Source organism: Petaurus breviceps, unplaced genomic scaffold, assembly GCF_028583685.1.
Source record: "Petaurus breviceps papuanus isolate PSGF00001 unplaced genomic scaffold, PetGlider_PUasm1.0 90779, whole genome shotgun sequence".
Classification (NCBI taxonomy): Eukaryota; Metazoa; Chordata; class Mammalia; order Diprotodontia; family Petauridae; genus Petaurus; species Petaurus breviceps.
This window is the reverse complement of record NW_027187344.1, coordinates 4360437-4385219: the sequence shown is the minus strand read 5'-3', so window position 1 is coordinate 4385219 and position 24783 is coordinate 4360437. Positions and strand designations below refer to the sequence as shown.

Genomic DNA, 24783 nt, shown 5'->3' with positions numbered 1-24783 from the left:
GATGGATTTCTATACCCCAGTGCCTGTGGATGGGCAGGTTTTAAATAGGTGTGTTTCTTGCAGACCTTTTCAGTAAATCTTTTTAGTAAAAATATTTGTTAAATTGTTAAAATGGCATATATATTGGGGGAGGTGGGAGGAAGTTCCAAAGAGGGGAGACAGGAGTTTTATTCTAGGAAAATATGAGATACCTCTTCTGTTTTAAGTGTCCCTTAGAAGTATTTACCAGCTGGTCTATGAATTCCTTGAGAACAGTGACCACATCTTCTTTCTATACCCTGCAGCCCTAGCCCATGTAGTAGGCTAATCCATAGTAGTAGCTCCTCAGCAATGTTTGTGAATGAATAAATGAACCTACCTGAACTCTGATTATCTGCCTCTAGGTAGAGAGGATGGTATTATAAATGGTCAATACCAAGATTTCAAAAAGCCAAAGACTACAGAAGTCACTGGTTGGCACCCAGAGTCCTGCCTTTGCCAAGTATACTATGAAAATTCTTTGGCTGAATTCTCCTATTTTCCCAGTCCCTCAAAGCCAGAGTAGAATGGAGACTTCTATAGTTTTCAAAGTTGTATATACATTTGGAGAAGACAGGTAGTAATGACATAATAAAAGGCTGCAGTCACCTGTGGGTAGAACCCCAAAGATTTTTCTTTAAGTTTTCCCTTTTTGAGGCTATTTAATTAATGAATTAAATGAACTACAATTCCACTGGTTGCCCTTGAACATAGCTATACCACCCCACGAGGCTACAGCTAGAAGGTACCTCCTGTCACATCTGATGGCTCAGTTGAAATGCATACCTCCTCCCTCCTTGACTTCCGCTCCTCTTTTCTGCTGACCCAGCGGTCCAGTCGGTGACATCTGTGAGCTCACCAGAGACACAGACAGATAAGTGTGGGGACTAGAAAAGGTAGCTGTAGCCTCTTGAGTATTTATCAGAAGCCTGAGAAAATGGGTTGGTCCTGAAAATAACAACAATAATTTCTTAAAGAGGGGAAAACACAACAGAGGTTTGGGTGAATGTGCTCCAATTTTGAAAACCAGAAAATAGAGCTGGACACCTTTGAATACTTCATCTTGACTCTAAGATGAATCCAGTTTCAATCTTCCTTTCTACCTTTTTCTCCTATTATACCCCTGAATGGCTCTCTAGTCAAATTGGACTATGCCCTATAGCACTCATGTTTTCCTGCCTCCACGGTTCTATTATTTTCTTTGCTGGTGAGTTCTGCACCTTCCCTCCTCCCCTCATCCAGTCTCTACCTACCGAAATCCTACTCCTTCCTTCAAAGACTATGTCAAATGCTATCTTTTCTAGGTAGTCTTCCCTGATCATCCTAACTCATAAAGATGTATCCTTCCTCTGAACTCACTGTGTGGACTATTTATGTGGCATTTACTCCATACTGCCTCTCATTGCAGGTATTTGTGTCTATGTCTAATCACTTAAATAATATAAGCTCTTGGAAGGGGAAATAATCTTGTGAAAATCTGTATTTCTCACAGTACCCTTGCACATAGTAGGTGCTCAATAAATACCTGTTGAATAATGAATAAATCTGTCTCAGGGGACATGTGCCTTCAGTCTCATAACAGCATTTGGCCCATCACAAGAATGAATAGTCAAGGTCTGGGTGGTGTGCCTCAAGAACACTACAGATAAAATGACAGATTATAAAGAACCCCTGAGGGGCAGCTAGATGGTATAGTGGATAGAGTGCCAGACTTGAGTCTAGCCTTAGATACTAGCTGTGAGACCTTCGGCAAGTCACTTAATCCTGTTTGCCTCAGTTTCCTCATCTGTAAAATGAGCTGGAGAAGGAAATAGCAAACTACTCCAGTGTGTTTGCCAAGAAAACCCCAAGTGGGGTCACAGAGAGTTGGACAAGATTGAACAACAAAAAAAGCCCTGAACTGGGAGACGGGAGACCTGAATTTTTGTCCTTGTTCTTCTGTCAACTATTTGTGTGAAACTAGGAATCTCTGGACTGCATAAGATGTTTTTTTTCCTCTATACTTTTCCTATCAGGGGAAAGAGAAAGACTTGTGCTTGGTACCATGAGGCAGAACAAAGAAAGAAGATGGGGAAAGGCGAAAAGGGGTGGAGAGTGCGAGGAAATGAGGGTATTCAATTAGATAATCTCTAAGATCCTTTTCAGTCCCAAAACAGTACATACTGATTTAAAAAAAAAAAAAAAAACAGACAACAAACCTTTTCTTTTATTAAAAAAAAAATCTGATATTGGCTTATAAATTCTAGTCGGGCTCCTTCTGCTCATTAGGACACCTGGTTGTTGCCCTCTCTTGGGGAAAAAAAGGGTTAGGATGTGAAGGAACTTTAAAGTTTATCTAGTCCAAGTCTTTACCCAAAGCATTATCCTCCCCTACAAAGTCCCTGGCAGATCGTGAATCAGTCTCTGCTTTAACACCTCCAGTGAAAGAGAGCTCACTGCCTCAGGAGACAGTCCATACCATTTGTGGGATACCTCTAATAATCTTGCTTTTCCTAGTACTGAACACAAATCTGTCTCTTTAATCTCTTTCTACCCCCCTCTCCCCAACCTTTCTCCACTTCCTCTCTGTGTTGTGCCCTTTGGGGCTAAGCAGAATAAATCGGCTCTCTCTTTCCTGGGATAGGAAAAGGGTAGAGAAAATAGCATGGGCAGCTAGGAAGCACAGTGGATAAATTAGCCCTGGGCTTGGAAGCAAGAAGACATCTTTGTTAGTTCAAATGCGGCTGCAGGCACTTACTAGTGTGACTCTGGGCCAGTCACTTAATCCTGTTAGCCTCAGTTTCTTCATCTGTAAAATGAGCTAGAAATGGCAAACTATTCCAGTATCTTTGCCAAGAAAATCCTAAAATGGGGTCATGAAGAATCTGAAATGACTCAAGAACAAAGAAAGCTTCTGGTTCAGTCTAGGCTCTTAAATTAAATCTGACGGGCTTGGAAAGGAGGCAAAAGTCAATGGAAGAATTTCTTTGCCATCTGCAGCCTCAATCCCTTTCAAAGGTAAGCCTGAAGTTCATTTAGAGTATATACATGTAATGCCTTCCCCACACCTCCTAAATAAAAGGCACATGGAATGAGTGATTAGGGATTATCATGTATACAATTTTTATTCTGAAGGGTTAATAACTCTGGGATCTTGTGCATGAGAGAAATTCCAGTGACTTCTTTTTAACAACCAAAAAAAAAAAAAGCCCAAACCAAAACAAAAAACCCAATTCCAAACCCACTTTGTAAGGCTACAGGGAGTTTCCATAGCTACAGCTTTATGCTGCTCTTATGGGCACACAGGCTCAGCTTTCACTAATGCAAACAGATCTGGGTTCCTTATTTATTCCACTCTTAGAGCAAGCACATCTGGCTGCCTATCACGTGGCGCAAGAGATGGAGGGGGACTTATCTCCAGGCAAGGCTGCCCCATGCTTCCTGCCTCACTCCCCTGGAGCATCTAAGTTCTCAGACCTGTTTAGGTCCAGGACATCACCATTTTCAAAGCATTTTCATCATCACGGTTCCTCAAAATAAATACTTGGGGGGGGGGTTAGGCAAGGGAGAATGTATGCCCATTTTACAGAGAAGAAAGGCTGAGGCACCTAGAGAAGAAGGAATGTGTCCAGGGACATAGTGAGTTGGCCACAGAACTGGACTAGAATCTAGGTCTTCTGACTCCTTGTCCAAAATTCTTTCCTGTCATGCTTGCCCCCTACTTGCTCAGGAATTGACTTATTTATGGTACTTTTAGTCTCCTTTATTTTAGTCTCCTCTTTAGGCCTTCTTCTGCCCGTCCTCACTAGCACTGTCTCCCCTTTCCTGAAACCTGCTGCCCAGTTAGTAGCACAGGATTTAGAGCTGGAAGGGACATTAGGATGACCTAGTCCAGTGTCCTCGACTTACCAAGTGGGAGAGTGACTTCCACCTGTGATGCTAAAAAAAGAGGGAGAGAATGATCATCCCGTCTTCTCCTGTCTTAGCACCTTTGGTTTACCAGGTTCCCCACACCCAGAACAGACTCCACTCACTTCTATTAGGTGAAGTCCCTCTCTTGCTCTAAGGCCCAACTCAAGTATCACCTCTTCCTTGAAGCTTTCATGGAAGGGAAATGAAATGGTCCCTGTCATTGAAGAGTCTATGGTCTAATGGGAGAATTAATGCCCTATCAAAACTGCTGGTGTACAATAAATAGACTTGTTTTCATAGTCATTTAGAAGCAGTGGCTAGGGCATCCAGTTTTGTTCAGAGGGACAGTGCCTTGTTTCATTCCTATCTGTTCTTTCTCTGTCTCTTTTAGCAATGCTGACTTCCACAAATGCAGCGGACAGCAAATAAATTTTGTCATTTGAATAATGCTATGGTCTACAGAGGAGATAATCCAAGGGCAAAAAGGTAGGAAAAGCAATGCTATGCTTCTTAGTGAATCTTAAAATCATAGACTGTCAGAGCTAGAAGGCTTTATAGAACATAGAACATTCAAATGCCAGACCTGGAAGGAACCTTAGAACATGGAATGTAAACATCAGACCTGGAAGGACCCTTGGAGAGATCAGCTAGTCCAACCCCCTCATTTTACAAATAAGGAAACCGAGTGTTTCCATACTCCCCATAATAGAATCACAGATTAATCACCCTAATGTGGCTTGGAGTAGTAAACTGGATCTTCAGGGGAGGAAGGGGAAATCAGACAGACACAGTGTGGTTGCTTCAGGGAACTGCTCTTTCTGTACAGGGTTATAAACATAAAAATAAATTTGGTGTCTTAAAAGAGACTAAGCCTCCACAGAACAACAATGAAAATATGACAAGTTTTGCCTATAGCTCTGATCACAAGTATTTGTCTGTCATTCTTATGAAGGTATCTTCCCTTTCACCCCACAGCCCTCTTGACTGATAAACAACCAAAGAATATAGGAGCCACGTGAAAACAGGAAAAAAGAAATAAACATGGTCTCCTTCCAATATTAATTCAGTTGAACTTAATAGAGGTTTATTAATCACCTACTCTGTGCAAAGTATTGTGCTAGATACAGGGGGAGATATGTTTAGATAAGAAACCATCCCTACCTTCATGGAGCTCACAGTCTAACTTGACCACATTGTTACATCAGTCAAATCTGGGTTTTTGGTTGTTTTCCCAGCAGCAGATCTGGAGTGAATTGAGCTCTCTACACTTCCTCATCCAGTTTCCCTTGTGACCAACTGCACTCATTGATTCATTCATTCATTCATTCACTTATAGAACCATACATAGATCTGAAACTGGAAGAGAAAGACCTTAGAGGTCATATAATTCAACCCCCCACTTTACAGAAGAGGAAAACTGAGGCTGAGAAAGGTTAAGTGGTTTGCCCAAGGTCACACAGATAAAAAATGGTAGATTCTTGATTCAAACTCAGGTCCTCTGACTTAAAAAACAGCAACAACACATCACTCCCTTGTGCCACAATGCACCCAGCAAGCAAGGCAACTCGAAGGATGCATTTATGAGAAGCTGACCAGGATTAGCAGTGCAAGCCTGCAGCTAGAAGATTGATTTTCTCTTTGTGAAGATATTTATCTCAAACAGAGACTGACATCCCGTTCTGGGTGTGCCAAGGAACTAACTATCTACTGAGTACCATAAGACAATCAGTATTGGCATCACGTCAGGACAGGATAATGGGGGACAGAAGACGGCATCTATCTGCTATCAAAGATAAAGTTCCTATAAAGTTCAGACTCAGTGACCAGCTTTTCCAAGTGGGCTAACACCTTCATAGTTCATTGTGCCTCCTAGAATGCCTGGGAGATGTGTGAGACTTGGAATGAATGTCATCTCCCTTCTGTATTAACAAATTCTTTCCTCTGAGCCATCTCAGCTAAAATGGTGGAATTTATATATTTCCAGGCATGGGCAGGTAGGTTGGGAAGAGAGTTCATTTTGATGCTCAGTCTGCAACAGAAGAGTTCCTAAAACTTATTTTCACTTTATCACTACAACAGGAGCTACATAAAAACTGATTGTATGGGGAGTGACTAAGAAGACCTTGGTCAGGACTGAGGAGACTATAAAGGATCAGGCCTTTGGTCTATCTTTGAAGATACCTCCTTATTGAAAGTGTGGGTAGCCTCATTAACAAGTCGAGATGACTAATGACATTTCCTCCATGGAATATACAGAGGCTCTTTAGTCTGAGTATTTACTGACCTTCTGACATATTGATGAGGCCAATTAATTGAGTTTGATTGGGTCAGGGCTACCACAGAGCTGAGTCACCTTATGGGGTTCAGGCTTATAAAAAAAGGAGCAAACTCATTTGACAGGGAGATCAGAGATCCAGAGAGAACATAGTTTAGACAGAGATTAGAGAAAGCACTTTGATCTCTGAGGGGAAGCTACTTGGTGCCTTGATAGCAACTGCAGGAGACAAGAAAAGTATCCAAGAGAACCAGCCTCATATACAGAAGGGAAGGTCCACTTGAGTTCCTGCATCCAGGCTCCTGGAGAAAGGAGAAAGATTTGTTCTGTGTGGTTCCTGGACTCAGCCTTCTGAAGAGATGAGAAGTGTCATTTACGTTCTGGAACCAAATCTTTTAGAAAGAACAGAAAGGACCAGAACTGAAGGAGCAAGCTCATGTAGACTATGCAGGGTTCAAGAGAAGGAGGCTGATTTTCTAGGAACTCGAGTACCAACTTGTCATTTAGGGGAGTTCCAACTCAGGATAGGACTATAACAAGCCTGGAGAACTAAATGGTTCTTTACGGGAGGGTGGGCATTACCAGAAGATGAAGGATTGTTTCTTTATGGCCCTAAGTACCTTACCCTTCCATTTGAGTCCCAGTTACTGGATGGTACTAGAGTCCTACTGGAAGGTGGGATTCACCAGAAAGGGAAAGAGAGTAGTCTTGACTGTTTTGGGTTCCTGTGAATCCTTTGTGGGTTGGTTTTTTTGGCATTCTTTTTGTGGAGCAAAATAAAGGTTGTTCTGTATCTAATATGTAGTTAGGGTGCTTGTAGGGGAGCTGAGCCCTGTTTAAGCCCACATCTGAGGTGATCTAGAGATGAAATATACTCTAATATTTTCAGAGGAGATGCTGGGTGAGAGTAAAATGAGCCAAATTCTGAGGTTCTTAGGGGAAAATCTGTGGAGAGATATGAATCACAGAATGATATCTGAGAAGCACCTCTCAAAATTGAATTCAGTTCATGCAAACCTAGACCTAATAATGTTCTGGTCCATAGGTTTCACTGAAGACACCATGAGAGTACATCTTCCCAAAGAGTTAGGTTTTGCTTGTGGTTAAAGAATTGGCTGTCTCTGTGACATCAAAGCCATATTGCTGTGAACCTGTTGATTCTGTCAATTGTCAAGGTAAATTCTATAACTGGGCACTTTTGCCAACAGAGGGAAAAGAAAGATGGACAACACATTTCAAGAAGGATGTCAACAAGCTGTCTAAGAAAAAGGCAGCCAGAATACTAAATAGGTCTAAAAACCATCATATTAGGAATGGTTAAAAGAACAGAGGGAACTTTTTTGGGAAAAGGGGAAACAGTAGAGTATGAAAATGCTTGGTAAACTGTACATTATTGTTTGTTTTTTGTTTTGTTTTTGTGCTTTTTGGAGGGCAATTGGGGTTAAGTGACTTGCCCAAGGTCATATGGCTAGCAAGTTTTAAGTGTCTGCTGCGGGATTTGAACTCAGGTCCTCCTGACTCCAGAGCTGGTGCTCTATTCACTGCACCACCTAGCAGCCCCCAAAACTGTACATTATTAAAGGTAATATGACCCAAGATCTTAGAATCATAGAACCTGAAGGAACTTGTAAGCCTTAGAGGTCATATAGTCCAACTTCTCATCCAACACAGGATAATGGAATTGGATTTCTTTTGTTCTAGAAATAAGTACCTAGCCAAGGTACTTTTTTGTTTAGTTTGGTTAGCAATCTAGCCTCTGATTCGAGTCATTTTTCATTTGAGAAAGAAAGCAGTGATACCAAGGGCTCCTGGGCTTTTATTTCTTCCAAGGATAAACCCCAGTCCTTAGCTGAGTACAAATAAGGACTAGTTACAACAATGCTACACAAATGGCAGAATCTATAGCTCTCATTCAGAATGGCCTGACCTAGCATGTTGTTCTGAGGTTTTGAACTTTCATGGGTGAACAGTAGAGGTCTGGCCAGCCTGGTCTTCCAGAGACCCTTACCTTTATTCTGTTGTGGTGGACTGACTTAGTGGTTTTATTATAAACTTCTGTATGCAACTTTGCTGCCTGGGGCAGTCTTTCATGGCGGAGGTTGAAACAAAGTTCCTGCCTGGAGCAATTTTTACTTTATCAATTTTCCCTTAAAAAAAAAGTGAGCTCAGCCATTTTTAAATGTGTGTGGGTGTGTTGTTAAAAGGGTCCATCCTGCAGATGAAATGATTAAAAAAAAAGAAAGCAGTCATTAAATATTCAGAGGCGCTTTTCCCAAGAATGGCAGCATTAACCCCTGAGACCTGGCTAAATTAGAATCTAGCAATGGAATTACAATCTGATTATTTAAATTCTTCTTCAATGCTGGTCTAAGAGCTGTGCATGCAGCACCAGCGGTAGAACAATACACAATTCAACTAATAGCTCACATTTCTGTAGCACTCTGAGGTTTACAAAAGACTTTCTTTACTACCTTGTAAATTAGGCATTGCAAGTATGATCAACCTAAATTTTCAGATGAGGAAATTTATGGCCACCCACACAGTGAGAGGTCAGCTAGGCTTTGGACATGATCTCCTTCGAAGCAGAGGGTAATGATTTTCCCAAAGGTATAAGACAAAGGTGCAAGGGATTAGTAAGGCTTGAAATGCACATTCACAAACTAACCTGCAGTGCCCATATCCAATAGATATCCTTCATCCCATACACATCCAAAAACATCAACTGTCCACCAAAGGACTCCATAGCACAACCACAATACACATCCCCAAACCACAGTCCTCTCTCCTTGTTTCAGTCTGTTAGGTTGATGAAATGCCTCGAACCCTTCAGAAAGAAGGATGCTGTGGAGATGATTCACTGCTGAGAAAAAGTAACAACAGATAATTCAAGAGGACACATTATTATACTTGTATATTAGTTGAAATGAAAACCTGTTCTGCAATTAGTGGGTAAACTTATGAGTGGGGAGTTCCACGATGATAAAATTAAAGTTGACTATTTTTAGTTTTGCAAATGGTGTCTCACGGAGACAGAAGCTCTTTGCATAATGAATATTTTTTAACTAAACAAATTCTAAACACAGGTAAATAACAGAAGCTTTCAAAACTGTATTATAAGCACGAAGCTGTTATTTTTCTTGCAAAATACTAGTCTTTTCTTTCCCTTCAAAGACTCCTTTCCAGTTTAAATTGAGCCTCTATCCCTATTCTTATATTTTAAATTTTGCAAATGTTGTCTAATCAAGCCAGAAGCTTTTTAAATAATGATTTTTTTAAACTAGGCTACCTCTAAGCACAGGTAAATTACAGACGCTTTTACATCTATATAATTTTAGAACACACTGTATTAAACCATGAAGCTGTTGTTTTTTTCTTGCAGAATACTAGTCCATCCCCACCCCCACCCCCTATCCTTTGAAGCAGCCTCTGCAGTCCAAACTGAAGCACAGTATCGTTACCAACCTTAAACCAAGATAAATTTTTTACTTGAAATATATGAAGGCAAGAACCTGAAGAGGAAATAAATGCAGGTATTCATCCAAAATCTGATATCCCTCTTTAAGAAGCATCAGTTTGCCTTTCATTGGTTCTAGTAGGATAAAAGTCTATAGGAGATAGGTATCTGACTGTGCTGCATAAAAAGAACAGCCTATGAAGTGAGTGCCTCCTTTGAACTTGGGGGAAAAAGGTATATGTTTATTCTGCTCAAGAAAGCTCCTTAACAGAGTCTCTTTAAAGTCTCTTGTTGTAGCCTGTGAAATTGCATTTGTAAACTTTTAACTGCAAATACCAAGCAAAGGAAATTGGAAAACATGATGTAAATATGACATTTCAAACAACTGTTAGGTGAGGCTCTTGACAAATGTTAAAAATCTACTAATAACATTTTCCAAGGGCCGCTACTTATATTCACTGTCTTTTATTGGTATTTGGTTAAACACCTTCCCTTGATACTCTCCCTCTTCCCCCTCACCCCCAACTGCCAATTTTACTATAATGTCATGTTTGGCAAAATAATAAGATGGAACACTAGGGGGATGTGTTGATTTTAGCCGTGTTCTTGCTGCTGTTGAGATAAGGGAGATGCCTAAGTATGTTAATGATTGCATCCCTCAATAGGTGCTTTTCAGCATCTGTAATTCCTCCATGTCAAATCTCCTCTCTCCCAGGAAGAATAAATCACTCTGAATATACTGGGTATAGCCCCTGTGAAGTCTTTATAGCAATACATGAGAAATAGTCTGTGCTGCACAAGTTAAAAAATCTGCCTTAAGTATGAGCATATACCAGACATCTGTTCACATCAGTGTACAAATTTGGCTATGTGACTGTCTGTGGATTACACAAATAGGCTTCCCTCTCGTGTCCCAGGCGCAGCTGGGTAGCACAGTGGATCAAGTGACTGGCATCAGGAAGATGCTTCTCCATTAATTCAAATTCAGCCTTAGATGCTTGCTAGCGGTGTGACCCTGGGTATGTCATTTAACCTTGTTTGCCTCAGTTTCCTCATTTATAAAATGAACTGGAGAAGGAAATGGCAAACTACTGCAGTATCTTTGCCAAAAAACCACCACCACCAAAACAAAAAACAACACCAAAAAACCAGATGGAGTCTCGACTGAAAATTGACTCAACTATAACCCATCTCCAAGTTTGGGTCTATCTTCTCACTCCTAAGATTCAAACAGATGAGAGTCCACTATCTGAATTCTCATCGTGCAACATGGCAGATGAGGTGATGGGGCAATATCCCTTCGGCCAAGTTTGGCTGCATTCTGGTTATCCGATAGCTACTGACCATACCCTAACACCATTCACATTCCCAAAGGCGCCTTCATGCCTTTGCCTTTGCTCATGCCCCATGGCGTGTCTCCTCCTCAGCCTGTTGTACCCTCTCCATTCCTCTACCAAAAACCCAAGCTCATTGACCTTCAAAGTCCATTGTTTGTTGTAAGCCTCCCATGAAGACTGTCCTGGTCATCTCAGGGCACAGGCTTTCTCTTTTATAACACTGTTTCTATGACTACACATTTTGTGATAGAAATCCCTTATGGTTTCATTTAATTGTTCATGTGAGTTTTCTCTCTCTGAGTAAATTATAAGCTTTTCAAGGGCAGGGGCCATGTTCTAGGTTTCCTTCTTTTTTTTCTGAGGGGGAAAGGCAAAGAAATTGGGGTTAAGTGACTTGCCCAAGGTCACATAGCTAGTAAATGTGTCAAGTGTCTGAGGCTGGATTTGAACTCAGGTCCTCCTGATTCCAGGGCCGGTGCTCTATTCACTGCGCTACCTAACTGCCCCAATATGTTTCTTTATATCCTTCCTGTGTCCACTATACTTGCTGAGTGCATAGCAAGTATCTAGTAAATGCCTGTTAAATAAATGAATCCATTTGTCCTACAAGGTTTTAGGATAAGGAGGCTTTACTCAGAGATGTGGTTCCCCCTTTCCCTATCGTATCATGTGGTTAGTATTTGAAAGATACCTGATACAATCTTTTTTTAAACTTGAAGTTTAAAAACAATCATATTAAATCATGTTGAATTCCATAGTATTCATTTTCACAGAAAAAATATTTTGCTTCCAGGAATAATTATCTTTTTTTTTTTTATCATTCCCAGCTTTTCTCAAAGATTAACTGGGAAGTGGGGGGGATTTTTGTGTGTCCTCTTAAGGCTTTCTTTTCTATTTTTGATAGTCCTTTCAATATTCTGGTGTCTGGTAACCTTAGGCTTAGTCAAAAGCACATGTATGGGGCAACTGGGTGGTGCAGTGAATAAAGCACCAGCCCTGGAGTCAGGAGGACCTGAATTCAAATCCATCCTCAGACACCTGACACACTTATTAGCTGTGTGACCTTGGGCAAGTCACTTAACCCCAATTGCCTTGCCTCTCCCCCCCCCCAAAAGCACATGTATGTTGGAGGAAGAGATGAATCTGAGCTTAAACACAGAAGGAAAAGGCAGGGAGAGCAAGCTCTGAGCCACAGAATTACTTCTTAGAGAACTGCTACTGTCCTTAGAGGTAATGTGAACTGTAGGGTGCTAGGTCTAGAGTCTGAAAGACCTGAGTTCACATCCAACCTCAGACACTTACTAGCTGTGTGACCCTGGGCAAATCTCTTAACCCTGATTGCCTCAGTTCCTCATCTGCAAAATGAGCTGGAGAAGGAAATGGCAAACCAGTCCAGTATCTGTGCCAAGAAAACCCCAAGAGGGGTCATGAAAAGTCTGACACGACGGAAACAACTGAACAACAACAAAGAACACCTCTCTCCCAGGGTTGCTGTGAGGATCAAATGAGATAATAACTGTACCCCTTAGCATCGTGCCCCGGCATGGTAGGCAATTACACTCTTGGTATCACGTTATTCTTCTTCAATGCCTTCAGCTCTCTGGAAAGCAATGATTTACACATCCCTTATTCTTAGCCCCATCAATAACTAACCCATACATATAAAGCACCTACTGTGTGCAGGCATAGTATCACCACAAAGAGCCAATCTAACTGGAAAGAAGGTGTGTGGGTGTGAAAAGTTCAGTAAAAATACTAGGCAAGAACTGTTTGATTCAACAATGACAAAGAGATATCTCAGACGACTCCTGATTTGGTATCAAATGAATTAAAGCTTGACATGGTCCTGCAGAAAGAACACTGGGCTAGGAGTTATGAGCCCTGGGTCCGAGTCCTGGTTTTGTTACTAGCTAGCTGTGTGACCTGCTCATCTGTACAATGAGGAAAAGTTCCTTTAAAGTCTATATCAACTGTGACGTCCCGAAATTCTATGAAAGGCCCAGTTATTCAGTGCTATTAGAGGGTGAGAGATTTAGAGAGAGCTGGTAGCATAATGAAGAGAGGGCTGGGCTTTCTAAGACCTGAGTTCAAATCCAACCTCAGATACTTACTAGTTGAGTGACTCCAGTTAAGTCAGACCTAATCTCTGCCTCAGTTTCCTTAGCTGTAAAATGGGGATGATAACACCCTAACTCCCAGGGTCCTTATGAGGATCAAAGGAGACAATATTTGTAAAACACTTAGCACATGCAGCAGGCTCCTGATAAATACTTATTTCCTTCTTTCTATCTGTACACCAAAGAGGTCAGGGAAGACTTCACAGGAAAGGCTGGGTTTCATTTATTCATTCATCCTTGAAGGATGAATAGGATTTGAATAAGCAGAGAAGGTAGCATAGGGTATTCTGAGCTCTGAAAATTATATCTATAAACTAGAGTTGAAGAGATGTTCTTATTCTTAGTGGAACACTACCTCTTCCCCCTTGCCTACTCTGTCTTCAGTCCAGGCAAGAGTGAACCCATGATTGTCACGGCCTTTGTACGGTTCCTCTGGCTGAACTGCAGTGCCCACAAAGGGCTCTCTCCTGCTTTCTCACAGGGACAAATTCTCCCAACGTAAGAGATGATCTTGGCTTTGTGGGATACTAAAGCAGTCAGTGATAAAGTGGCAAATTTTATCTATCAATGCCCCTGTGTTTTGTCTATAAGACAATCAGCAGGTAGCTTCACCGATTGGTGTAATGGAAATGCAAACTTAAAGATCTTCCCTGCCCCTAGGCTAGAGTGCACCTGGAGCCTGGGGTGGGAGGATTGTTTTTCAGTAGATACTTCTTGATTGGCCAGTGAGTCAATAAGGTTGTTACATTCTCTGAGCCAGGAGAAGGCTATATAAGCCCTGATGTGTAGCTTTGTTTTGGGACTCACTTTGAGAAGTGTTCTGTGATTTGATCTGAATTCTGGGAAGCCGTTGTTGAGAGTCCCCCGGCTTTGAAAAACCCAGAATGTGGAAACCCAGATGTTGACTGGGTATGGATGTAATGGGTGGACAGTTTGGAAATCTGTCTACTTGATGTTTCTGTCTTGATAATTATGCCTGTATACTTTGAGGTTCAGGGTGCTGACCTTTTCTCCTGAACAAGGTAAACGATATATGTCTGACTGATTAAAGTAAGCTTGTTAACCCATTTTGAGTTGCTTTCCTTTAACAAAGCAGATCCAAGAACCTGTGGTAGCTGCAAACCCTGAGGACGCTTGGGGTGCTTGCTGCTACAATTGGTTTCTTTTTTTATTTTCATTTCACTTAGTTTAACACCTGAATGAATCATCTTCATAAGCTAATATAGCCTCGTAAGAAAGCTTGCTATTGAAGCATGTTCAAAGGAGGGTGGTTGTGATGGTGAAGGAACTAAAGACCATGCTGTATGAGGATCAGCTGAAGGTACTGAGGGTACTAAACCCAGAAAAGAGAAAAATTGGGGGAGAGGAATGGGGGCATGATCACCATCTTCAACTATTTAAAGGGCTGTCATGGGAAAGAAAGATTAGGCTTATTCTTGGCCCTAACAGGTAGAATTAGGAGAAATGTAGAAGTTGCAGAGAGGCAGATTTGAGCAACTTAGAGAGAGGACTGAACTTGTATTCGGGAGATCTGGGTTCAAATCCTGACTCAGATACTTACTAAGTTGTCTGACCAAGAGCAGATAATGTGAAACTTCCAAGACCCTCAGTTTCTTTATATAAAATAGAGATAATAATCTTCATACTACCTACCTCATTTAGTTGCTTGGTTCAGGAAAGTTCCTTGTAAAACTTCAAGTGCTACATAGATGGGAGTTTTTAAAGTAGATAAGTCAGTCATGTGGCAAAAACAAGGGGGACAGCATATACTATGAGTTAGTTCCTAAAAGTTGAGTTGTAAGAATGCCCTTTTGTAGGGATATTTATGACAAGATATGGGCAAGAGTCACACCGGTTATAGCTACAAACTGTACCGCTGCAGGGAAAACATAGAGTGATGGGAGATCACAAGCCATTAGCAGTATTTTTTGGGGAGAGGGGTCCAGATCTGTAATTTCATGGGTGAAGAGAACTTCCAGTGGGAACACTACCCCTAACAGTGCGGATCAGCACCTGCTCCATAATTTAAAGTCTAAGAGCTTTGCTTGGGGGTAGTGAGAGATTGTCAGTCAGTCAGTCAACTGACTGAGAAGTATTCATAAAGGGATTTGTCCAGGATCACATGGCCAGTATGTGCCCGAGGCAGGATCAGTATCTAAGTCTTCCTAATTTTGAGTCTGGCACTCTCTCCACTAGGCCATACTGCCTCTCTTGAAGGATCATTACCATCATCATAATGCCATCCTATCAAAATACCATCAACAAAAGTGGCATGGCTAACCACTGACAGGTCCTGTATCAGTGGAGGTCTCCTGAAGCTGGATAACCAGTTGTTGGAAAGGTTACAGAGGAGTTTCTTTCTCAATTACAACCTCGGATGATCCTTCCAGCTTTGACGTTCCATGATAATGACTGAAGGAGCAGGTCTTTACTAGGAAAGTTCCATGTTTCAGGCATATGCTAAGTGTTATGGAACTGATAATCAGATGGGAATGCATGGTCCCTGCTAACAGTTTAGTTAGATAGACAAGCTATATACCCACTAAAAGGTGAATAAAGCAGTACATACAAGTTAAGCAGACCAATTAGAGGAAAAAAGTAATTTAGTTGTTCTGTTAATTAACTACTAACATGTGTTTGTTATTTTTAAGTTGGTCCAAAAAAGTGTTAGATAAATTTAGAGAGAACATGCCTAGAAGGGGTCAAAAGGGATAAGTTTAAGATGTCTGGGGAAGTCCCCAACCTATAAAGTAACATCTAAGACCTTCACTTTGAACAAACTGTCCTTGAGAGCCTGGTAATATCCCTCCATTTCCCCCTGTCTTTGTCTCCTTCCTATCTTTCCAACCTTCTTACATCTTACTCTCCAACATATACTCTTCAATCCAACACCCCTGGCCTCTTGACTGTTCCATGAACAAAATACTCCATTCCCAGTTCTGAGTATTTTCTGTGTCTCCCATGCATCAGAGGCAGGATTTCAACCCAAGTCTTCCTGATTTTGAGACCAGCTTTCTCTGGAATGCTCTCTCTCACCCTCTCATTACTGACCTCCCTGGCTCCTTTTAAGTTCCAGTTAAAATCCCACTTTTTACAGCCTTCTCTAACTCTCTAAATTCCAATGCTTTCCCTTTTCTAATTATTTTCTATTTAACCTGGATATAGCTTGTTATATGTATATGTATACACACATATATGTACATATATATCTATGTATGCATATACATTGTTCGTTTGCATGTTCTTGTTCCAACTAGATTGTAATCTCCTTGAGGACAGGGGCTGTCTTTGCCTCTTTCTGTATCTTTAGTGCTTAGGACGGTGCCTGGCACACAGCAGAATTTAGTACATATCTACTGAATTGAATCCTTCTAACCGGTAGAATACTACTGAAGAGGTAATACTTGTCTTCAGGATTGCTATTTCCTGTTAGCTGGTGAAGCAAAGCAGCCTTAACCATCCCTTACTAGATACCTGTAGTGGTTATTGTTATTGTTAAGTTGTTTCAGTTATGTCCAACTCTTCATTATCCTTTTTGGGGTTTTCTTGGCAAAGACGCTAGAGTGATTTGCCATTTCCTTCTCCAGCTCATTTTGCAGATGAGGAAACTGAGGCAAACAGGGTTAACTGATTTGCCCAGGGTCACACAGCTAGTAAGGGTCTAAGATCAGATTTGAACTCAGGAAGATAAGTCTTCTTGACTCCAGGCTTGGCTCTCTATCCACTGTGCCACTTGCCTGCCACCTAGGGGCCCCCTAGATGTTTATGGAGCATTGTTAATGATAAAATCTGACACTTGTAAGGAGTACTGTTGGTTTTGGGGAACACACCAAGGACAAGTTAATTGGCTAGTGATCCAATATTGTCACAGTGAAAAATGCAACAAGATGCGGTCTCTTTGATAACAGCCCTGCAGCAAGAGACAAGTCAATTCTTGATGCGCTGGTGGATTTATGTTGAATTAGGAAATGGATGGAGTCCCTTTTCTGGGGGGTATGTCAGCATACTAATTCTCTCATGGGCCTTCTTACTTCTATATAAGGAGAGAGCACTGAATGGTTAAACCTGGTGTGGACTTCACTGGGGAGATCAAGAAAACAGACACAATCCTTCAGGGCTGTTTGAGAGGCAGGTAAGCTCAGCTGGTCAGGGTGTGCCTGCCAAGGAGTCCTGTGAGCTCAGTTTCCACTGAGCTTTGTTCTATTCTGGGACTATGGGTACCACCCTCAGCCAGAGGAGGGAGGAAGCTCTTTGATTATCAATGATGCCTTCAAGAGGATATGAGACTTGACCTAGACCTTGGATGATGTGTTTCAATATTTTAATAATGGGAAATAGGAAGTAAAACATTCCAGGTGGAAGGAAAACATGAGCAAAGATGTAGAGGGAGGAAAGTACTGAGTGTGTCTGAGGGAGGGCGAATAGTTTGATGCGGCTGGAGAGAAGGGTTTATTATAAAGGAACAGTCGGAGATGGGGGTAGAAATGTTGATTGTAGATGATGGTCAATGCCAGGTTGATCAACTGTTAGACCTGGATAGGATCCTAGAAATCATCAAATCCAGGACTGCCTTTCAACCTGAGGTCTGAGAATTTGTTTTTAAAAAGAAAACCAAGGCCATAGGTTTCCTTTGTAATTCTATGTGCTTTGTTTTGTGCATTTAAGAACATTATTCTGAGAAGGGGTCCATTGTCTGGTTCATCCTTTGTTCTCGAAGACAACCCACAATATTGTGAAGGTGATGTCTTATCTTAAATCCAAGTGGATTGGATTTAAGTGAGGCAGAGCAGCCTCCAATCATCTTTCCTCCAATCATCTGAGTCCAGTGGCCATGAATGTCACCAGACAGGTGGAGGGGTCCAGGACACAAAAAAGGTGGAGAACACCTGGTCTAGTCCAATTCCCTCAGTTTTTTTTGGCTGCATAAACTGAGACTCAGTCAGGGGAAGTGTTAGATGGTGAGTGTCAGACCTAGGACTCAAAGTGGCTGAAAGTTCAGTGTGTTCTTTCTTCGAAACCTCATGATGCTTCTTCATACATCCTTTATTAAGTATTGCTGATGGCAGATTAGTGCCAAAAGATCAGGAAAGGTCATCTGAGGAAAGTCCTATTCTATATAGCCTATTCCAAGATTCCTGGGTCATCCTTGTGAAGTAGACAGGAAAAAAAAGAGGAAAATGGTAGGGATAAAAAAAAATAATGATGGCAACTCCTTAAACTTGGTTGATGCTTTATGGTTTAAAATGTTCTTTCACAAAAATGCTCAGATGCAAGAGTTCATACTTTTTACCTTGTTAGCAATTACATTGTGGAATCTCTATAATCTATCCTAGAATACATGTCATGAACCATCTTATTGACAAAACTATTATAAAAGGTTTTTGTTGTTTTTTGTTTTATTTTTGTAGTGAACGTGCTAAATTAAGGGCCCATGAGTAGATTCCAGACAGGACTGCCTTGCCAGGGATTCCATACCCTTTCAATTACTCCTAAAATTTTCAATAACTCTTAAAACCCAAGGAAGTTTGCAAACTGAGATAGCCATATGGAGACATTCAGGAACTTTTCCATCAATCAATTAAATGCCACCACTTCAAGAGAGAAATGTCACATGCATTGAGCCCACATTTGTCTGAAGTCCTACTACAGCAAACTCTACAGAATTGTTACCTTGGAGGAAAAACAGAAGAAAGGGAGGCAAATTAGTTCTTACAGTAAACAAACTTCATGTGATATCTGTCTTCCATTTCTCTCCAACAAGATCTTGTTTCATATACCTAGAGTATTCAGAATCCCTGGTTCAACTGAATCCAATAAGCAGGCATGGAATGCCTACTATGTACATGGCACTGTGACTGGTTGAAATACAGAGAAGAAAAGCGAAAGAGTCCTTGCTCCAAGGAGCTTAAAGTCTAATAGGAGAGACAAGACATCGAAAATAAGTAGATATAAAGCAGTATGTGATCAATACGAAATCCTAACAATGTTCTCAGAAAAAAAAAACTGGAGCCCTCAAGGTACCTGTCTTGTGCCATTCTGAGGGCAGCTTAAATGTGGCTTGGCTTCAGCTCTCTGCCTGGTACCCACTTCCCACATGACTCCTGTCATATTCACCTGGGGTATATGCTGTGTGATGTGCTCTACACTTTGCCTGCTTTTGTTTGAGCACTGGGAAAAGTACCCAACTACTGAGCGATGAAAAATGCCGTGAAACTAGCTGCAAATCTCTTCCCAGACTAAACTGAACTGACCAAAGACATGTCAACCTCATATCCATCTCACCTTGCCGTGTTCAGTAGAAAGTTTTGTGGCAAAGGTTATCTTCTCCTTCAAATGTGGGGAACACCCTGGTCCTGGACCAGTCAGGAGACCTCTTTGTGGTCTGGGTTCAGCCACCAAGAATGTGACTTTGAATAAATTTATATGTAGTGAGAGGTAATGTGTGCATAGATCTGGGTTGGAGTCTTGAATCTGATTCATCTGGCTGTGTGATCCTTAAGTAAGTCAATTTATGTTGTCTAAGACATTCCATTGAAAAGAAGGTGCAGAGTGAGTTTCCTCAACCAGGAAGGCTCCCTACATCAGAGAAATCACAGGTCTGGTCCCTATCCTATTTATATATAGTACAATTTACAATTTTCTAAGTACCTCTCCTTTTTGGGCCTCACCTTTCTCATCTATAAAATGAAAGGGATGGACTGGACACTCTATAGGGTCTTCCAGTTCTAACATTCTATGTTCTAAGGCTCCTTGCAGCTCTGATACTCTGTGTTAGGTCAAAGGTCCCTTCTAGCCCTGATATCACAAGTTCTATGACCTCTCTGCTCTGTTTTTGGCAGTAAAATACAGGATGTGAGGCTATGTGACTTGGGGATTGCCTGGTATTCAAACCAGCCTCCCCAGCTGCATGGGACATAGATCTCCTAGACCAGACAATGATGGTTTTAATATCAACATGGCCAACACAACACTGTAAGCCAAATGCCAGTACTGGTGTTTCATGTTTTCAGGTTGTTGCCTTCTTCCTTGCACTAACCAATCCCTCCTCCCTTCCCATCCCAATTTCTCTGCCTCAAATCTCCTTTTCTCTTGCCAGAACAAGGGACAGATATTTTGGAAATAGGCAAATCAGTAAGCTGCATTCCCAGACGGGGCACAGTTGTTTTTCCCATTTCCCTCCTGCCCCTAGAGTTTTAAAGTCAGATGTAATTTACTGAGATGTAATAAATCACTCTCAGTAATTCTGCTCCCCCCTTTTACCCTCCTGAGCACAGTAATTACTGCTCACTAGGCTCTCCGATGCCATTGTTCTACTGCTGAAGCCCAGCATGCCTGAGCTCAGAGCTCTAATTATAGGAGCTGATCCCGATGCCTTTCACTATCAGTAACACCAGAAAACAAGCCGGTGGCACTTCTCTAAGGGCTCTGAAGGCTTCAGGGGGGGGGGGGGCTGTCTGAAGCTAGCTGCTTTAGCCCTATGGTTCTAGGATATGTGAAAGAGGCCCACAGACCAGACTCAAAGAGGCTGATAAAGTGGGGGGAGAAAGTAGTTTGCCACCTGGTAGGAAAATAGCCCTGAGGCTCATAGATAGACCTACCACCAACCTCTAATTCACTCCCCTTACTTCCTTAAAACAAAGGAGTAGGGCCACCCTCTCCACCTAATTCTGTGATTCCCTATCTCCTTAAAAGCTGCCCTTGATAGTTCTGGTATGTGCATTGTAGTGGAGGGGTATCCCTCCTGTTGGAAGGCTGCAGTTGATCCTCCCACCCCTTCAAGTGTCATGTGTCCTTCTCGGCTCCTGAGAATATACCCCTGGGCCCAGCACAGTGTCTTCCCTGCAGAAGGCACAGAATAAACCCTTGTCGATTTGAACTGAAGAAACTACCACTGCCAACACACCATCAAACACTTGGCTCTGGGAGGGGTTCTTCACCTTTTTGTGTCTTGGACCCCTCTAGCAGTCTGATGAAGCCTATGGATTAATTTTTAGGATGTTTTTAAATGCATAAAACTAAACCTACAGAATCACAAAGGAAGTCATTTATATTGAAATAGTTATTAAAATGTTAAAAATTCAAGTTCACACCCCTTCCCTAAAAATCCATCCATAAGGTCCATGGACCCCAGGTCAATAATCCCCTACTTAGAGGCTGTGTTCTCTTGTATTTAGCTAAAAGGGAAGGGCTCATCCTAAAAGTCCCCTACTTCCCACCTCTATAGGAACATGGCACTCAAGAGACCCAAGAAAGTTTTCTAGTCTCATTCTCAGTTCAGGTTGGAAAGCACTTTGACCCACCTCTAAAGGCATTTTCCTGTCAGCTAATTAATTTTTCAGCCATCCAATCTGCTTGGTCAGTAGACTAGCTAAAGCTAGTCCTTCCTAAAGGAAGGAGACTGTACTTGAAACCCCAATCACAATTCAATTGGCTAGGTAAGCCCAGTTTCTTCAATGAGCTTGGGCCCAGTTATAAAAGGGTTAAAATCACCATCACTGGTCATAGGGGAGGAATCTCTGCCCAAGGCCTGAAGGTCTACCCTCCACCACCTACTCTGCAGTTTTCATGCATTCAATCTCAAATGCTTTAAGGAGCTTATCTTTAATTAGAAAAAGCAAGAAGGTGGAAAAGACTCAAAGTCAATTCCTTTTCACAGCAGCCAAAACTTTTCTCCAGTTTGAATCCCATCCCTCCCACTGCCTGGGAGCTTCCTGGCCTGGCCCAAAGAGTGCTGTGGATTGAGGCAGCATGATTGGGACAGTTCTCCTGTAGAGAAGGACACCCAATAGGTCCAATAGGGATCTGATTTTATTGGTTCCACTTTCCTTTGGGAAGGGAGGAGGAAGCCATTTCCAGTGAGGCTGCAGGTAAAATTGTGACATGACCTTTGGAAACGCCTCCATCTCTCCTTGAAACTGGATCTCACCTTGCATACTTAAATAATTTGTCCTATGTCAGCAGCATATAGAGATCTGATCCCCCTTGTGCAAGTATACAAAGATCACCTTTAAGGAATGGCTTTTCTCTGTAAGGGAAAGGAGGGGGCTCTTGGGGATGATAGGAGGATAATCAAGACCTATAAACTCTCTTCTGGCTTCTGGTAGTTTGAGGGTTTGTTCTTCACAGCTGGGAAAAAAAGCGAAATGCTTTTTCATGACCCTGATGCTTCTCAGGGTGGTTGGGCTGGGGGCACCACAGAACGGAGGCAGCAGAAAAAGCTCCTGGCTCTAGACAGGGAGCAGTTTTCCACTGTCACCACCTTGGGAAACTTTTCCTGCCTCCCCATCTTTTGGGGGAATGTGGCGTAGGAGGCGGCGTGGCCCGCATGCAAACCTTTCACCCTCCTTCGCCTCCTCCCCTCTCCTTCCCTCCCTGGGGCTGCCAGCCTCTGCAGCGTCTGCTTTAGATCCCCGAGTGCGCGCCGGCCGGGGCTCCGAGGTCACCCCGGACTGGCGGCCACCTCGGCCTCAGGCCCAGGTGGGCCGGGGAGCTGGCGCAGCCGGGTCGGACTCTGCTGCAGACTGGCCAGCAAAGGGGGAGTGCGGGACACGCCGAGCGTGGAGAGGGGGCCCAAGCTCAAAGGAGCTCCTCAGGCGTTCTGAACTCCCAGTTAGTCAGCCCCATCGTCTCCGGCCCCAGAGCATGCACTCTTCCCAGCTCCAAGTCCGCTGGCCCGGGTGCACGGGCCCCTCACATCCCCAGCCCATGCGCCCGAAGCGCCTACCTTTCACCATGGGAACGGCCGCTGCCCTCAGGGGAGGACCCAGGCTCTCCACGTCCCCTGCTAGCAGCGCCTCGGTGCGTCCGAGGCGGCTGCACGTGATGGGCCCGGCTGGCCTGGGGCCGCTTCGCGCCGTCCCGCCGGTCGCTAGGAGCAGCCGCTCCCGCCAAGACCAGTCTGGTTGCAGCTAAGGGGCATTGCGGGGACAAGCAGGGTTAGTTGGGGCGCCCACTACAAGAAAGCGGGCTGCTTCCAGACAGTTAACCCCTGGTCCCACGTCCCACCGCCCCAGGGACCCACAAGCCGCTGCCGGCGCTGCTTCTCGGATTCTCTCCCGCCTCCTGCCCCCCCCCTTTGCAGCTCCCTGCAGCGGCTGCTGCTTCTGCTCTTTCCAAGGCTTGCCCGGGCTCCAAGCGAGCGAGCGAGCGGCACGCGCGCGGCGCGAGCCCAGTCCCAGTCCCGGGCGAGGAGCGCGCGCAGCAGCCGCTGCCGTCTTCTCCAGCCTGAGAGTTTGTGGGGAGGGGCGCGTGCCCAGTGTTAGGAGAAGGGGGGCAGAGGGGGAAGAGAGGCGCGCGCGTATGCTCGGGACCTGGGCGCGCTCCCTAGGGAACAATCCGCCGCCTAGGGAAGTTGCTCTGTGCGCAGGGCTTTTTGTGCCTCAGGTGTTGGCTTGCAAAGAACCTGGACTGAAGGATGTGGGAAAGGAGCTGGGGCTGAAGGCCACCTTGGCGTAATACACCTGCTGGGCAGATGAGCCCAGAAGATCCCTTGAGCTTTGCTCTGCTGCCTCTACACGTACAGATCTTCCTGTGTGGAGTCACTTTATAGGGGCTCCAGGCTCTGTCCACGAAGCTTTTGGCTACGTTGCTCCGTTCCCCAGGCCCAGGCTGCCATCTGCTCTGCAGGGCTCCCTCCCCGAAGACCACATAACCCATTAGAGCCCTGCGCCTAACCCTGCGTCAGCTCTAAGGACTAGGGGGGGTGGCGGCGTCTGGATTGAGTCTTGGTCTCTTTCCACCGAGTGCTAATTCTCTAAGCGCTCACAGTTGCAGAGCACAGGCCCCTCATGTCGCTTTGCAACCGAGGAACCGTAGCACTGGAGATCACCAGCCCAGAAAAGACTCGGGGTTGTCATGTGGAAGAAGAATTAAGCTTTTTTTTTTCTGTGAGAGTCCAGAGGACATAACTAAGAATATAGGTTTGAAGTTTCAGGGAGGCAGATTTTGGCTCCCTATAGCTAAAAACTTCCTAGCAATTAGACGTGCAACAATAGGATCTTGTTGCCTGGATAGAGAGGGCCTATGCTATCGCTGGATTTGTTCGAGCAAATGTTGATGATTCTGTAGAGGGATATTTCTGCTTCAGATAGGAGCTAGACCATATGTCTTCTAAAGTCCCTTCCAATTCTGAGATTCCAGATCACTGTAAAGTGGAAACCAGGGCCAGTATAATCAATGGGGAAATTGAGTGCCAGAGAAGGGAAGTAATTTGCCCAATATCATACAGAGAGAAATGGTTAAAAATTAAACTTGTTTCTCCTCCCCACTCAAATATGCAAAATAATTTACCATTGTGTCCCTATGCCAGGCACCTGAAATGTTTAGAAAAGGGAGAAATTATTTTTAAAAGTATGATATCATCAAGCACAGGCTTTGTCAGAATAAGCTCTTCTTTATTTCCTCTTTCTTTTTCTCTCCCTTCCTTTCCTCCTTCCTTCCTTCTCTTCCTCCCCTGCTATCTTCCTTCTTTCATTTTCCTTCCTTCCTTCCTCTTCCTTCCTTTCTCTTCCTTCCTTCCTTCCTTCCTTCCTTTCTTTCTTTCTTTCTTTCTTTCTTTCTTTCTTTCTTTCTTTCTTTCTTCCTTCCTTCCTTTCTCTCTTTCTTTCTTTCTTTCTTTCTTTCTTTCTTTCTTTCTTTCTTTCTTTCTTTCTTTCTTTCTTTCTTTCTTTCTTTCTTTCTTTCTTTCTTTCT

The 24783-nt window shown here is 43.2% G+C and overlaps 1 protein-coding gene across 2 annotated transcripts in view; it reads right to left on the bottom strand.

Moving 5' to 3' along the window:
• Nucleotides 1–23320, bottom strand: part of FAM163B (family with sequence similarity 163 member B) — a 66975-nt gene extending 43655 nt beyond the window's left edge. For both annotated transcript variants that reach the window (XM_069069243.1, XM_069069242.1), the window contains exon 1: nucleotides 22817–23320. The gene's annotated coding sequence lies outside the window, so the exon portion shown is untranslated. The remainder of the gene's footprint in view (nucleotides 1–22816) is intronic.
• Between the last annotated feature and the right edge of the window lie 1463 nt (nucleotides 23321–24783).